Consider the following 13,934-nt stretch of genomic DNA (forward strand, 5'->3'; position numbering starts at 1 on the left):
TTCCCTCTCCCTTTCTGTCTATGTCTCTCTGTCTCTCCCTTTCTCTCTCTCCTCATTTTAATTTCTGAAACCAAAATATTCCTCTTCTCTTTGGGCACCAGATTACCTTCTCAGGGAAGATAGATTGGCTCAACTGGGCTGACTCCTCTTTCCTGAGAGGAAAGTCTAGGGAAGTTGGAATTTGAGGAGGCATAGATGGTCTAATGGAGTTGTTTCCTGCAATGCCTTCTACACTGGATGGTTGGTCACACAGATGCTGTAAGAAAATATACTTTTTTCCAAGAAATGCCCCATTCCTACAGGAAATAGAAAAGCGACACTTGAAAAATTGAGAGCCCCAGAGACCTAACGACAAAAGAACAGAGCCAGAGATTGAACACAATCAGAAGTTGGGATGGAGAAGCTCCTTCAGAAGCTGTTGGAATCTTTGAGAAAAGGAATAGCCAAGAGGATTTGCTTTGGTTGGAACCACAGAGGAAAGTAGAGGGGTTGGAGAATGGCCTTTAGAACAGCTGCCTAGAACTGCTAGTCCAATTCCAATTTATTTTAAAAGACTCTTCCCCATACCTCCTTCCAAAAGAAATTTTCCTGAGCCTCCACCTTGCTTTGGGCTGCTGACTGCTTTCCTTCCCTGTCCCTGTCACCTAGGACTTCTTAGAATCTGCCAAGGGTAGCAGTGCTTTGCTTATGTGATCCATCTCCCCTAAGTCACAATTTTCTAAATATTGGAAAACATATCGCACTAATCAGAAATTACTTTCTTATCTATCAATCATCTCTAACAACCTTTGAATCCCTTGATGGATTGGACATGTCCCTTCAACAATGTGTACCTCAAACATAGTGCAGAAGGAAAGTAGGAAACAGGACAGTAAGAAGGAAGGGGAGACAGTAAGAAGGAAGGTAAGACAGAAGATATAAGATAAGTAGCCAAAGCAAGACTTTCCTTTGAGAATTTAGGTTCCTGAATCCAAATGAGATTTACAAAGTCCTTTGAGAGGCATCTGGGTGGCTCAGTCGGTTAAGCGTCTGACTCTTGATTTCAGCTCAGGTCATCATCTCACAGTTGTGAGATTGAGCCCCACATCAGGCTCCACCTGGGCGTGGAGCCTGCCTATGATTCTGTCTCTCCCTCTATCCCTGGCTCTCCCCCTTCTATCCCTGGCCCTCCCCCTTCTCAATAAACTAACAAAATAAAAAATAAAGATAAAGATAAAAATAAAAATAAAGTCCTTTGAGAACCTACCTTCTATTTCTGCCCCATCAGTCCAAATGTTGGCTACTTGTCTCCTCTACAATCTCTTCACAAGACTCCAAACAAAAATCCTGACAATCCAACATTCCAAATGTGTTCCATTACCTTGGGCCTGTAAGGAGTTGTAGTATCTAGCTCCACTCTCCCCTACTCCTAGAATCTCACCTCACTTATAACAAAATCAGCCATCAGCTTCAGATAGTCTTTCAAAGCAGACATGAAATCAGTGACCAGAGGAAATTTAGCAAGTTGCAGATTAGACTACAAAGAGGTTATGTTTGTGAGGCTCAGGAGGTCATTTTTATTCCAACCCAGTGCCCTTGGGTTCTGACTCCACCAACTCACCCACAGTCCCATATGGGCCAACTCATTATGCTCACTTTCTAACACCATTTTCTCTTGACACCTGGTCCTCTGGCACCTTCCCTGTTATTTGATATCTATCTTCAAAGTTTATGTATGCATCTCTGTGCCTTTCCATACTCATATGTTCTCACTCCTAACCTAATATTTCCTTATAAGAAATCCCTGTGCCTCTTTCAAGAAGCATTACACTCACTGTAATCAACACTCTCCATTACTCAAAACAGGCATCCATTTATATTTATCTTATTTACTTTAATAGGCATCTCTTCCTAGAAAATATTTCTTCATAATTAAAATAAAATTCAAAGTTCAATTTATCCAGTGCTGTGATAAAATTCGGATTTTGGAATCTTTAACTAAAGGAATACATATGATATACAGGGCTCTTTGCAGGCACACGTGGATTATAATTGTTATGGGGGTGCCTGGGTGGCTCAGTCAGTTAAGCATCCAACTTCAGTTCAGGTCATGATCTCACAGTTCGTGAGTTCAAGCCCTGCATCAGGCTCTGTGCTAACAGCTCAGAGCCTGGAGCCTGCTTTGGATTCTGTGTCTCCGTCTCTCTCTGCCCCTCCCCCACTCGTGCTCTGTCACTCTCCATCTCTCAAAAATAAATAAAAATTTAAAAAACAATTTTTAAATAATTGTTATGAAAGCACCACTTCCTTTGGCTGACTAGAACCACAACAAGCCATTTAATGTTCAATGCAAAATACACTATCATAGAGATCGGTAATTTAGTCACTTTTCTTCATATTCTTTTCTTCCTTTGTTTTTATCTCACTATAAATGTTTGATTATAGAAGTAATACATAAACATAAAAGAAAATAAAGCATCAAGTAATTCAGAATGGCATACAATAGTAAATAACCAGTATGTATGTAATTTACTAATGACATTCATCCTAATACATATCATTGTGGAGGACATTAGAAGATTACCAACACATTTTTATTTATTCAAAAAATTAATTGTAAGACAATTAAGTTTTTCTCATACACTGGCTATCTACTTCCATGCCTTCTCTCACTGTGTGTTGAATCTAACATTCCATCTCCACTCTCAGGAGAGGAGCTTGTTGTTAAACTCAGGTAGTGAGAAGCTCAGGGATCCAAACTACCTGAGCTATGGTGAAGTTCATAGATAAACAACCCTCATCAACTCTGCATTCACTCAGTGTCTGACTCAAATATTAACACACAGTGAGTACATGTAAACATAGTTATCTCTCTCTCTCTCTCTCTCTGGGTTCTATTCTCCTCATCTCTGCGTTTTATTTCTGCAGTAGGAAAATCACCTCTGTTTTTGTTCCTGTATAACTCTCTCAGTGTGGTGAAACCACTGAAAATAAATCACATGAAAGAAGTGCCAGTAGAAGCTTATGAGACCTGCCTGCTGTGGACAGATAACACCAGGTCATTCTGTGGCCAGAACACCACTTTGAGAACACACATCCCTGAAAAAAACTATCCTCCTGGAGGAGATGGAAGCATTAAGAACAGACATGATAATACTACTAAGGTTTGGTGGCCACCTGTTCATGCAACGCTCATGAAAAAAATAGGAAATGGAAATGAATCTGAAGCAAAATAAGAGTCTGAAGAGGACGAGCTTACAAACGCTGGTACTCATTGGATGCTTCTGGAGTGGCAAAGAGAATTTTTCTTTTTTTTTTAATTTTTTTTCAACGTTTATTTATTTTTGGGACAGAGAGAGACAGAGCATGAACGGGGGAGGGGCAGAGAGAGAAAAGGAGACACAGAATCGGAAACAGGCTCCAGGCTCCGAGCCATCAGCCCAGAGCCCGATGCGGGGCTTGAACTCACGGACCGCAAGATCGTGACCTGGCTGAAGTTGGACGCTTAACCGACTGCTCCACCCAGGCGCCCCGAGAATTTTTCTACTGTGAGCAAAAGAGTAGAGGCTAAGAGGCCCAGTGATTGGGGTCTGGTGTACAGCTGAATTTGCATATATTAGAACAGTTGATTACCTAGCCCAGGGTCACTGTAAGCTAATTTCTCAAATGTCCCATGAATCCTTTGTAGCCTTGATCCAGGTGCCTCCACAATCCTGGACAATTCACCTCTATCTCCCTACTTTGTGTTAGTGGTATATATGAGTGCTTTTCTTTCTCATAATCTTGCCAACAGAGTATGTTGTCAAGCTTTTGAACATTTGTGACTCTGACAGTTTGTCAAAGGTGGTTGACATTCTGCAAAAATCTCAGCAAATAGGGAGGGGCCAAGATGGCAGAATACCATGGAAGCTTTTATTGCATCTCAAATCCATGAAATACAGCCAGATCAACACTAAACCATCCTGCACACCTAGAAACCTGATTTGAGGATTAACACAACAATCTGCACAACCTAAACCAAAGAACTCAGAAAGTACATGATGCGGAGAGAAGTCACAGAGGGCAGGGAGCTGTTTTTGCTTGCAGAAAGAGGACAGAGACAGGGGGAGAGTATGGGAAAAGCACCCACTCCCAGCCAAAAGCAGCTGGAGAGAAAGTGGAAACAGCTTCAGGGACTGAAGAAAAAAGGGAGAAAGGAGAGGGTTTAAATTCCACTTAGGCTCTATAAACAGGGGGGGGCACAGAGTCTGAAACTCTGCAGCTCAATACCTGGCAGTGCTCTGGTGAAAAGGCCGAATCCCCAGGAGCAGAGTGGGGTGTGGGAGGTCCTCAGGCCACATGGAGAGAAGTGGTTCCACTGCTGGAAGGACATTTGGTAGAGGTTGTGAGGCCACCAAGGTCCCAGCAGACCCCAGAAAACAACCACATTTGCTGGTGCTGGAACAAGGACATTAAGGGGGAAGCCTGGTGCCAGATGTGTGTTGTGACTTACCATAATCCCTGAAACACTGTGCTACACGATCGTGTGAACTTTTTCTGGGGTGGGCTGGCACCCAGCCACAGTCTCTGGGCATCAGCAGCAGCATAGTCCTGTGAACATTCCTAGGTGCGGCTGACACCCAGCCATTGCTCGGTAAGACCTTCCCCCAGGGGATCTGAATGGGTCAATGCCACAGTCCCTCAGAAGTGAAGGATCAGGAAACACAGCCGCATCTGAGATAAAACTCAGGAGGGATGTGCTGACTGGCAACTTGACAGCTTGGTCATGGACAGTATAAAAGCAGGGAGTGGATGGAAGCTGGAGTCAAAGGACAGGTGCCCAGTTGCTGATAGGGGAGAACAGAGTTCCAATACTAAAGACTGGGTAGCTGGGTGATGCCATTTTCACCCCTCCTGCACATGTGCATACACACCTACAAGCGCCACAACAATCCACACCAGTAAGCTAAGCTGCACCATCTAGTGGAGAATGGAGCTATTACACTTAGCCCCACCAACTGGGCCAACCTCGCTCTTCACCAACACCACAAGTCTTTCCACCTGCTTAGTTTACAGACTATAAAGTGCTTCATAATTTGACTTATAGGAGGAAACGATGTAACTTCAATCATATTTCAGTCTGTTTGCTGATCCATCTATTCAATTTTTCTTTTTGTTATTCTTCAATACAGAAAGAAAAAAATTATCTTTGTTTTCAATTTTTATTAAAAACATTTTTATTTAATTTTTTTCTACTATATTTTTTACTTTTTTGCACATTTTTCAAATTCAATTTTCCTTCCATCATTTCATTTTATTATATTTCATTGCATTCATATGTTCAAATGTTTTGAACAACAATGAAATGTATTACTATGTTCGAAATTTTTCCTTTTTTATGGTTCTTTTTTATTTTCTTTTCCTGTTATTCTCTAATCTATCAAGATCCTTTCAACCACCAGACCAAAACACACCTAGGATCTAGCATCATTTATTTGATTTTTTGTGTTGTTTTTAATTTTATAATTTCAATTCTTTTACATTAATTCCTTTTCTTCCTTCAAAATGACAAAATGAAGGAATTCACCCCAAAATAAAGAGCAGTAAGAAAAGACAGCCAGGGATTTAACCAACACAGATACAAGCAAGATGTCTGAACCAGAATTTAGAATCAAAATAGTTAGAATACTAGCTGGGGTTGAAAAGGGATAAGAATCCATTTCTGCAGAGATAAAAGAAGTAAAAGCTAGTCAGGATGAAATAAAAAATGTATAACTGAGCTGCAATCTCCAATGAATGCCACAGCAGCAAGGATGGGTGAAGCAGAGCAGAAAGTCAGCAATACAGAGGAGAAACTTATGGAAAATAATGAAGCAGAAAAAAAGAGGTGGACTAAGGCAAAAGAGCACGATTTAAGAATTAAAGAAATCAGTGACTCATTAAAAAGGAACATCAGAATCATAGGGATCCCAAAAGGTGAAGAGAGAGAAAAATGGGTAGAAGGGTTATGTGAGCAACTCATAGTGTAAAACTGTCCTAACCTGGGGAAAGACACAGACATCAAAATCCACGAAGCACACAGGACTCCCATTAGATTCAACAAAAACCGACCATCATCAAGGCATAACATAGTCAAATTCACAAAATACTCTGGTAAGGAATGAATCATGAAAGCATTAAGGGAAAAAAGTCCTTAACCTACAAGGGAAGACAGATGAGGTTTTCAGCAGAATTATCCACAGAAACTTGGCAGGCAAGAAAAAGTGGCAGAATATATTCAATGTGGTGAATAGGACAAAAAGCAACACAGACTAGAAAGAACCAGAAAACACCACCAGAAACTCCAACTCTACAAGCAACATAATGGCAATAATTCATATCTTTAGATATGATATCGTTATTTTTTTTGTTTTTTAATATGAAATTTATTGTCAAATTGGTTTCCATACAACACCCAGTTCTCATCCCCACAGGTGTCCTCTTCAATGCCCATCACCCACTTTCCCCTCCCTCCCATCCCCCATCAACCCTCAGTTTATTCTCAGTTTTTAAGAGTCTCTTATGGTTTGGCTCCCTCCCTCTCTTTTTTTTCCCTCCCCTCCCCCATGGCCTTCTGTTAAGTTTCTCAGGATCCACATATGAGTGAAAACCTATGGTATCTGTCTTTCTCTGACTGACTTATTTCCCTTAGCATGACACTCTCCAGTTCCATCCACGTTGCTACAAAAGGCCATGTTTCATTCTTTCTCATTGCCAAGTAGTATTCCCATTGCCAAGTAGTATTCCGTTGTGTATATAAACCACAATTTCTTTATCCATTCATCAGTTGATGGACGTTTAGGCTCTTTCCATAATTTGGCTATTGTTGAAGGTGCTGCTATAAACATCGGGGTACATGTGCCCCTATATATCAGCACCCCTGTATCCCTTGGGTAAATTCCTAGCAGTGCTATTGCTGGGTCATAGGGCAGATCTATTTTTAATTTTTTGAGGAACCTCCACACTGTTTTCCAGAGTGGCTGCACCACTTTGTATTCCCACCAACAGTGCAAGAGGGTTCCCGTTTCTCCACATCCTCACCAGCATCTATAGTCTCCTGATTTGTTCATTTTAGCCACTCTGACTGGCATGAGGTGATATCTCAGTGTGACTCTGATTTGTATTTCCCTGATGAGGAGTGATGTTGAGCATTGTTTCATGTGTCTGTTGGCAATCTGGATGTCTTCTTTGGAAAAGTGTCTATTCATGTCTTCTGCCCATTTCTTCACTGGATTGTTTTTCGAGTGTGGAGTTTGGTGAGTTCTTTATAGATTTTGGATACTAGCCCTTTATCTGATATGTCATTTGCAAATATCTTTTCCCATTCTGTCCGTTGACTTTTAGTTTTGTTGATTGTTTCCTTTGTAGTGCAGAAGCTTTTTATCTTCATGAGGTCCCAATACTTCATTTTTTCTTCTAAGTCCCTTGCCTTTGGAGATGTGTCGAGTAAGAAACTGCTGCAACTAAGGTCAAAGAGGTTTCTTCCTGCTTTCTCCTCTAGGGTTTTGATGGTTTCCTGTCTCACATTCAGGTCTATCATCCATTTTGAGCTTTTTTGTGTGTGTATGGTGTAAGAAAGTGAACTAGTTTCATTCTTCTGCACGTTGCTGTTCAGTTCTCCCAGTACCATTTGTTAAAGAAACTGTCTGTTTTCCATTGGATACGCTTCCTGCTTTGTCAAAGACTTATTTGGCCATACATTTGTGGGTCCAGTTCTGGGTTCTCTATTGTATTCCATTGGTCTATGTGCTGTTTTTGTGCCAATACCATACTGTCTTCATAGTATGTAGTAGAGGCTTTGTAGTAAAGGCTAAAGTCTGGGATTGTGATGCTTCCTGCTTTGGTTTTCTTCTTCAATATTACTTTGGCTATTCTGGGTCTTTTGTGGTTCCATACAAATTTTAGGATTGCTTGTTCTAGCTTCGAGAAGAATGCTGGTGTAATTTTGATTGGGATTGCATTGAATGTGTAGATTGCTTTGGGTAGTACTGACATTTTAATATTTCTTCCTCCAATCCGTGAGCATGGAATGTTTTTCCATTTCTTTGTATCTTCTTCAATTTCCTTCATAAACTTTCTATAGTTTTCAGCATACAGATCTTTTACAACTTTAGTTAGGTTTATTCCTAGGTATTTTATGATTCTGGTGCAATTGTGAATGGGATCAGTTTCTTTATTTCTCTTTCTGTTGCTTCATTATTGGTGTATAAAAATGCAACCGATTTCGGTACATAAATTTTGTACCCTGTGACTTTGCTGAATTCATGTATCAGTTCTAGCAGACTTTTGGTGGAGTCTGTCAGGTTTTCCATGTAGAATAACATGTTGTCTGCAGAAAGTGAAAGCTTGACTTCTTTGACAATTTTGATGCCTTTTATATTATTTTGATGTCTGAATGCTGATGCTAGGACTTCCAACACTATGTTAAACAACAGTGGTGAGAGTGGACATCCCTGTCATGTTCCTGATCTCAGGGGGAAAGCTCTGTTTTTCCCCATTGAGGATGACATTAGCTGTGGGCTAATCTATCCATTGTTGTAAGTGGGGTATTAAAGTCCCCTGAAATTACCACATTCTTATCAATAAGGTTGCTTGTGTTTGTGATCAATTGTTTTATATATTTGGGGGCTCTCGTATTCGGCGCATAGACATTTATAATTGTTAGCTCTTCCTGATGGATAGACCCTGTTATTATTATATAATGCCCTTCTTCATCCTTTGTTACAGCCTTTAATTTAAAGTCTAGTTTGTCTGATATAAGTATGGCAACTCCAGCTTTCTTTTGACTTCCAGTAGCATGATAGATAGTTCTCCATCCCCTCATTTTCAATCTGAAGGTGTCCTCAGGTCTAAAATGAGTCTCTTGTAGACAGAAAATAGAGGGGTCTTGGGTTTTCATCCATTCTGATACCCTATGTCTTTTGGTTGGAGCATTTAGCCCATTTACATTCAGTGTTATTATTGAAAGATATGGGTTTAGAGTCATTGTGATGTCTGTAGGTTTCATGCTTGTAGTGATGTCTCTGGTACTTTGTGGTCCTTGCAACATTTCACTCACAGAATCCCCCTTAGGATGTCTTGTAGGGCTGGTTTAGTGGTGATGAATTCCTTCAGTTTTTGTTTGTTTGGGAAAACCTTTATCTCTCCTTCTATTCTGAATTACAGGCATGCTGGATAAAGGATTCTTGGCTGCATATTTTTCCTGTTCACCACATTGAAGATTTCCTGCCATTCCTTTCTGGACTGCCATGTTTCAGTAGATAGGTCTGCTACTATTTTTCTGTGTCTACCTTTGTAAGTTAGAGCCTGTTTATCCCTAGCTGCTTTCAAAATTTTCTGTTTATCCTTGTATTTTTCCAGTGTCACTATGATATGTTGTGCAGAAGATTGATTCAAGTTACGTCTGAAGGGAGTTCTCTGTGCCTCTTGGATTTCAATGCCTGTTTTCTTCCCCAGATCGGGGAAGTTCTCAGCTATGATTTGTTCAGGTACACCTGCAACCCCTTTCTCTCTCTTCTTCTTCTGGAATTCCTATGATACGGATATTGTTCCATTTGATTGCATCATGTAGTTCTCTAATTCTCCCCTTGTGGTCCTGGATTCTTTTCTCTCTCTTTTTCTCAGTTCCTCTTTTTCCATAATTTTATCTTCTAATTCACCTATTCTCCCCTCTGCCTCTTCAATCCATGCTATGGCCAGCTCCATTTTATTTTGCACCTCATTTATAGCATTTTTAGTTCCTCATGACTATTTCTTGGTCCCTTTATCTCTGTAGCAATAGATTCTCTGATGTTCTCTATGCTTTTTTCAAGCCCAGCGATTAATTTTATGCCTATTTCTAAATTCTTGTTCTATTACATTGCTTAAATCGTTTTTGATCAATTTGCTAGCTGTCGCTACTTCCTGGAGTTTCTTTTGAGGAGAATTTTTCTGTTTCATCATTTTAGGTAGTCCCTATGGTGACTCCAAACTGCAGGGCACTTCCCCTGTGCTGTCTGGAGTAACGTGTTGGTGGGCAGGGCCGCAGTCACACCCGATGTCTGTCCCCAGCCCACCGCTGGGGCCACAGTCAGACTGGTGGGTACCTTATCTTCCCCTCTCCCAGGGGCAGGACTCACTGTGGAGTAGTGTGGCCCCTGTCTGGGCTCCTTGCACACTGCCAGGCTTGTGGTGCTGCTTCAATGGGATCTGACTAACAGTGTATTAGCTGGGGTGGATCTGCAAGGTGCACAGGGGCAGGAGGGGCAAGCTTAGCTTGCTTTGGTCAGTGGTCCCCTGCAGGAGAGTCCCTACAGCACCAGGAGGGAGGGAGGCCCAGTGGAGGAGTGGATCCATAGAAGCACAGCGTTGGGCGTTTGCACAGTGCAAGCAAGTTTGGTGATGGGAACTGCTTCCCTTTGGAATTTTGGCTGGGGGATGGGAGAGGGAAATGGCGCTTGCCAGCACCTTTATTCCCATACTGAGCTGAGCTCTGTCACCTGGAGCTCAACAAACCTCCCTCCCAGCATCCTCTCGCCCTCCCTGCTCTCTGAGAGCAGAGCTATTGACTTTTAACATTCCAGATGTTAAGTACCACTAGCTGTCAGAACTCACAGAGTCTGGCCCCTCCACTTTTGCAAGTCAGACTTCAGGGGCTCTGGCTTGCCGGGCGGGCTGCCCCTCCACCACCCCGGCTCCCTCCCACCAGTCCGTGTAGCACGCACTGCCTCTCCACCCTTCCTACCCTTTTCTGTGGGCCTCTTGTCTACGTGTGGCTCTGGAGAGTCCATTCGGCTCATCTTCTGGTGGTTTCCTGAGTTAGTTAGGCAGATGTGGGTGGAATCTAAGCAATCAGCAGGATGAGGTGAGCCCAGTGTCCTCCTATGCTGCCATCTTCCCAGGTCTGCAGATATAATATCTTTAGAGTACTCATTCTATAAGCCAATGTAATAATGCTCCCATCAAAATATGTAGGGTAACAGAACGGATAAGAAAACAAGATCCATCTACATGCCGGTTACAAGAGACCCACTTTAGACCTCAAGACACCTTCAGATTGAAAGTAAGGGGATGGAGAACTATCATGTTAATGGTTGAAAAAGAAAGCCACAGTAGCCATATTTATATTAGACAATCTAGACATTAAAATAAAGACTGTAACAAGAGATGGAGACAGGCATCATATCATACTTAAGGGGTCTATCCACCAAGAAGACGTAACAATTGTAAACATGTATGCGCCAAATGTGAAAGCACCCAAATATATAAATCACTTAATCACAAACATAAAGAGACTTGTCGATAGTAATACCATAATAGTAGGAGACTTCAATACCCCACTCACAACAAGGGACAGATCATCTAATGAAAAAATCAACAAGGAAACAATGGCTTTGAATGACACACTGGACCAGATGGCCTTAACAGATATATTCAGAGCATTTCATCCTAAAGCAGCAGAATATACATTCTTCTCCAGTGCACATGAAACGTTCTCCAGAATAGACCACATACTGGGACACAAATCAGCCCTCAGCAAGTACACAAAGATCGAGATCATACCGTGCATATTTTCAGTCCACAACACTATGAAACTTGAAATCAACTACAAGAAAAAATTTGGAAAGGTAACACATACTTGGAGACTGAAAAACATCCTACTAAAGAATGAATGGGCTAACCAAGAAGTTAAAGAGGAGATTAAAAAGTATATGGAAGTCAATGAAAATGGTAACACCACAACTGAAAACCTCTGGGATGCAGCAAAGGCGGTCATAAGAGGAAAGTATATAGCAATCTAGGCCTTCCTAAAGAAGGAAGAAGATACACAAGAAGGTCTCAGATACACAACCTAACCTTACAACTTAGAGAGCTGGAAAAAGAACAGCAAATAAAACCCAAAACCAGCAGAAGACAGGAAATAATAGAGATTAGAGCAGAAATTAATGCCATCGAAACAAAAAAAAAAAAAAAAAACCAAAAAAAAGAAAAAAAAAGTAGAACAGATCAATGAAACCAGAAGCTGGTTCTTTGAAGGAATTAACAAAATTGATAAACCACTAGCCAGTTTGATCAAGAAGAAAAAGGAAAAGACCCAAATAAGTAAAATCAAGAATGAAAGATGAGAGATCACAACCAACACAGCATAAATAAAAACAATAATAAGAGAATATTATGAGCAATTATATGCCAATATAATGGGTAATCTGGAAGAAATTGACAAATTCCTAGAAACGTATACACTACCAAAACTGAAACAGGAAGAAATACAAAATTTGAACAGACTCATAACCAGTAAGGAACTCGAATTAGTAATCCAAACTCTGCCAAAAAACAAGAGTCCAGGGCCAGATGGCTTTCTAGGGGAATTCTATCAAACATTTAAGGAAGAGTTAATACCTATTCTCTTGAAGGTGTTCCAAAAAATAGAAATGGAATGAAAACTTCCAAACTCTTTCTATGAGGCCAGCATTACCTTGATTCCAAAACCAAAGACCCCACTAGAAAGGGGAACTACAGACAAATTTCCCTGATGAAAATGGATGCAAAAATCCTCAACAAGATATTAACCAACCATATCCAACAATACATTAAAAAAAAATATTCACCAACACCAAGTGGGATTTATACCTGGGATGCAGGGCTGGTTCAATATCCACAAGACAATCAATGTGATTCATCACATCAATCAAAAAAAAAAAAAGACAGGAACCATATGATCCTCTCAATACATGCAGAGAAAGTATTTGACAAAATACAGCATCTTTCTTGACAAAAACTCTCAATAAAGTAGGGATAGAAGGATCATACTTGGAGATCATAAAAGTCATTTATGAAAGACCCACCACTAATATCCTCAATGGCGAAAAAATGAGAGCTTTCCCCCTAAGGTCAAGAACAAGACAGGGATGTCCACTCTTGACACTGTTATTCAACATAGTATTGGAAGTCTTAGCCTCTGCAATCAGACAACACAAAGAAATAAAAGGCATCCAAATCAGCCAGGAGGAGGTGAAACTTTCACTCCTCGCAGATGACACGATACTCTATATGGAAAACCCAAAAGATTCTACCAGAAAACTGCTAGAAATGATCCATGAATTCAGCAAAGTGGCAGGATATAACATCAAAGCACAGAAATCGGTTGCATTCCTATACACCAATAATGAAGCAACAAAAAGAGAAATCAAGGCATCGATCCCATTTACAGTTGCACCAAAAACCATAAAATACCTAGGAATAAATCTAACCAAAGAGGTAAAAAATCTAGACACTGAAAACTATAGAAAACTTATGAAAGAAACTGAAGAAGACACCAATAAATGGAAACATATTCCATGCTCCTGGATAGAAAGAACAAATATTGTTAAAATGTCAATACTACCCAAAGTAATATACATATTCAATGCAATACCTGTCAAAATAATACCAGCATTCACAGAGCTAGAACAAACAATCCTAAAATTTGTGTGGAACCACAAAAGACCCCCAAATAGACAAAGCAATCTTGGAAAAGAAAACCAAAGCTGGAGGCATCACAACCACGGACTTCAAGCTGTATTACAAAGCTATAATCATCAAGACAGTATGATACTGGCACAAGAACAGACACTCAGATCAACGGAATGGGATAGAGACCCTAGAATTGGACCCACAAACATATGGCCAACTAATCTTTGACAAAGAAGGAAAGAATACCCAATGGAATAAAGGCTCTCTTCAGGAAGTGGTGCTTGAAAACTGGACAGCAACATGCAGAATGACTTTGGACTACTTTCTTACAGCATACACAAAAATAAACTCAAAATGAATGAAAGACCTCAATGTAAGACAGGAAGCCATCAAAATCCTCAAGGAGAGAGTAGGCATAAATCTCTTTGATCTTGGCCATAGCAACTTCTTACTCAACAAGTCTCCAGAGGCAAGGGAAACAAAAGCAAAAATGAACTATTGGGAAC

The sequence above is a fragment of the Acinonyx jubatus genome, chromosome D1 (genome assembly GCF_027475565.1).
Source record: "Acinonyx jubatus isolate Ajub_Pintada_27869175 chromosome D1, VMU_Ajub_asm_v1.0, whole genome shotgun sequence".
NCBI classification, from domain to species: Eukaryota; Metazoa; Chordata; class Mammalia; order Carnivora; family Felidae; genus Acinonyx; species Acinonyx jubatus.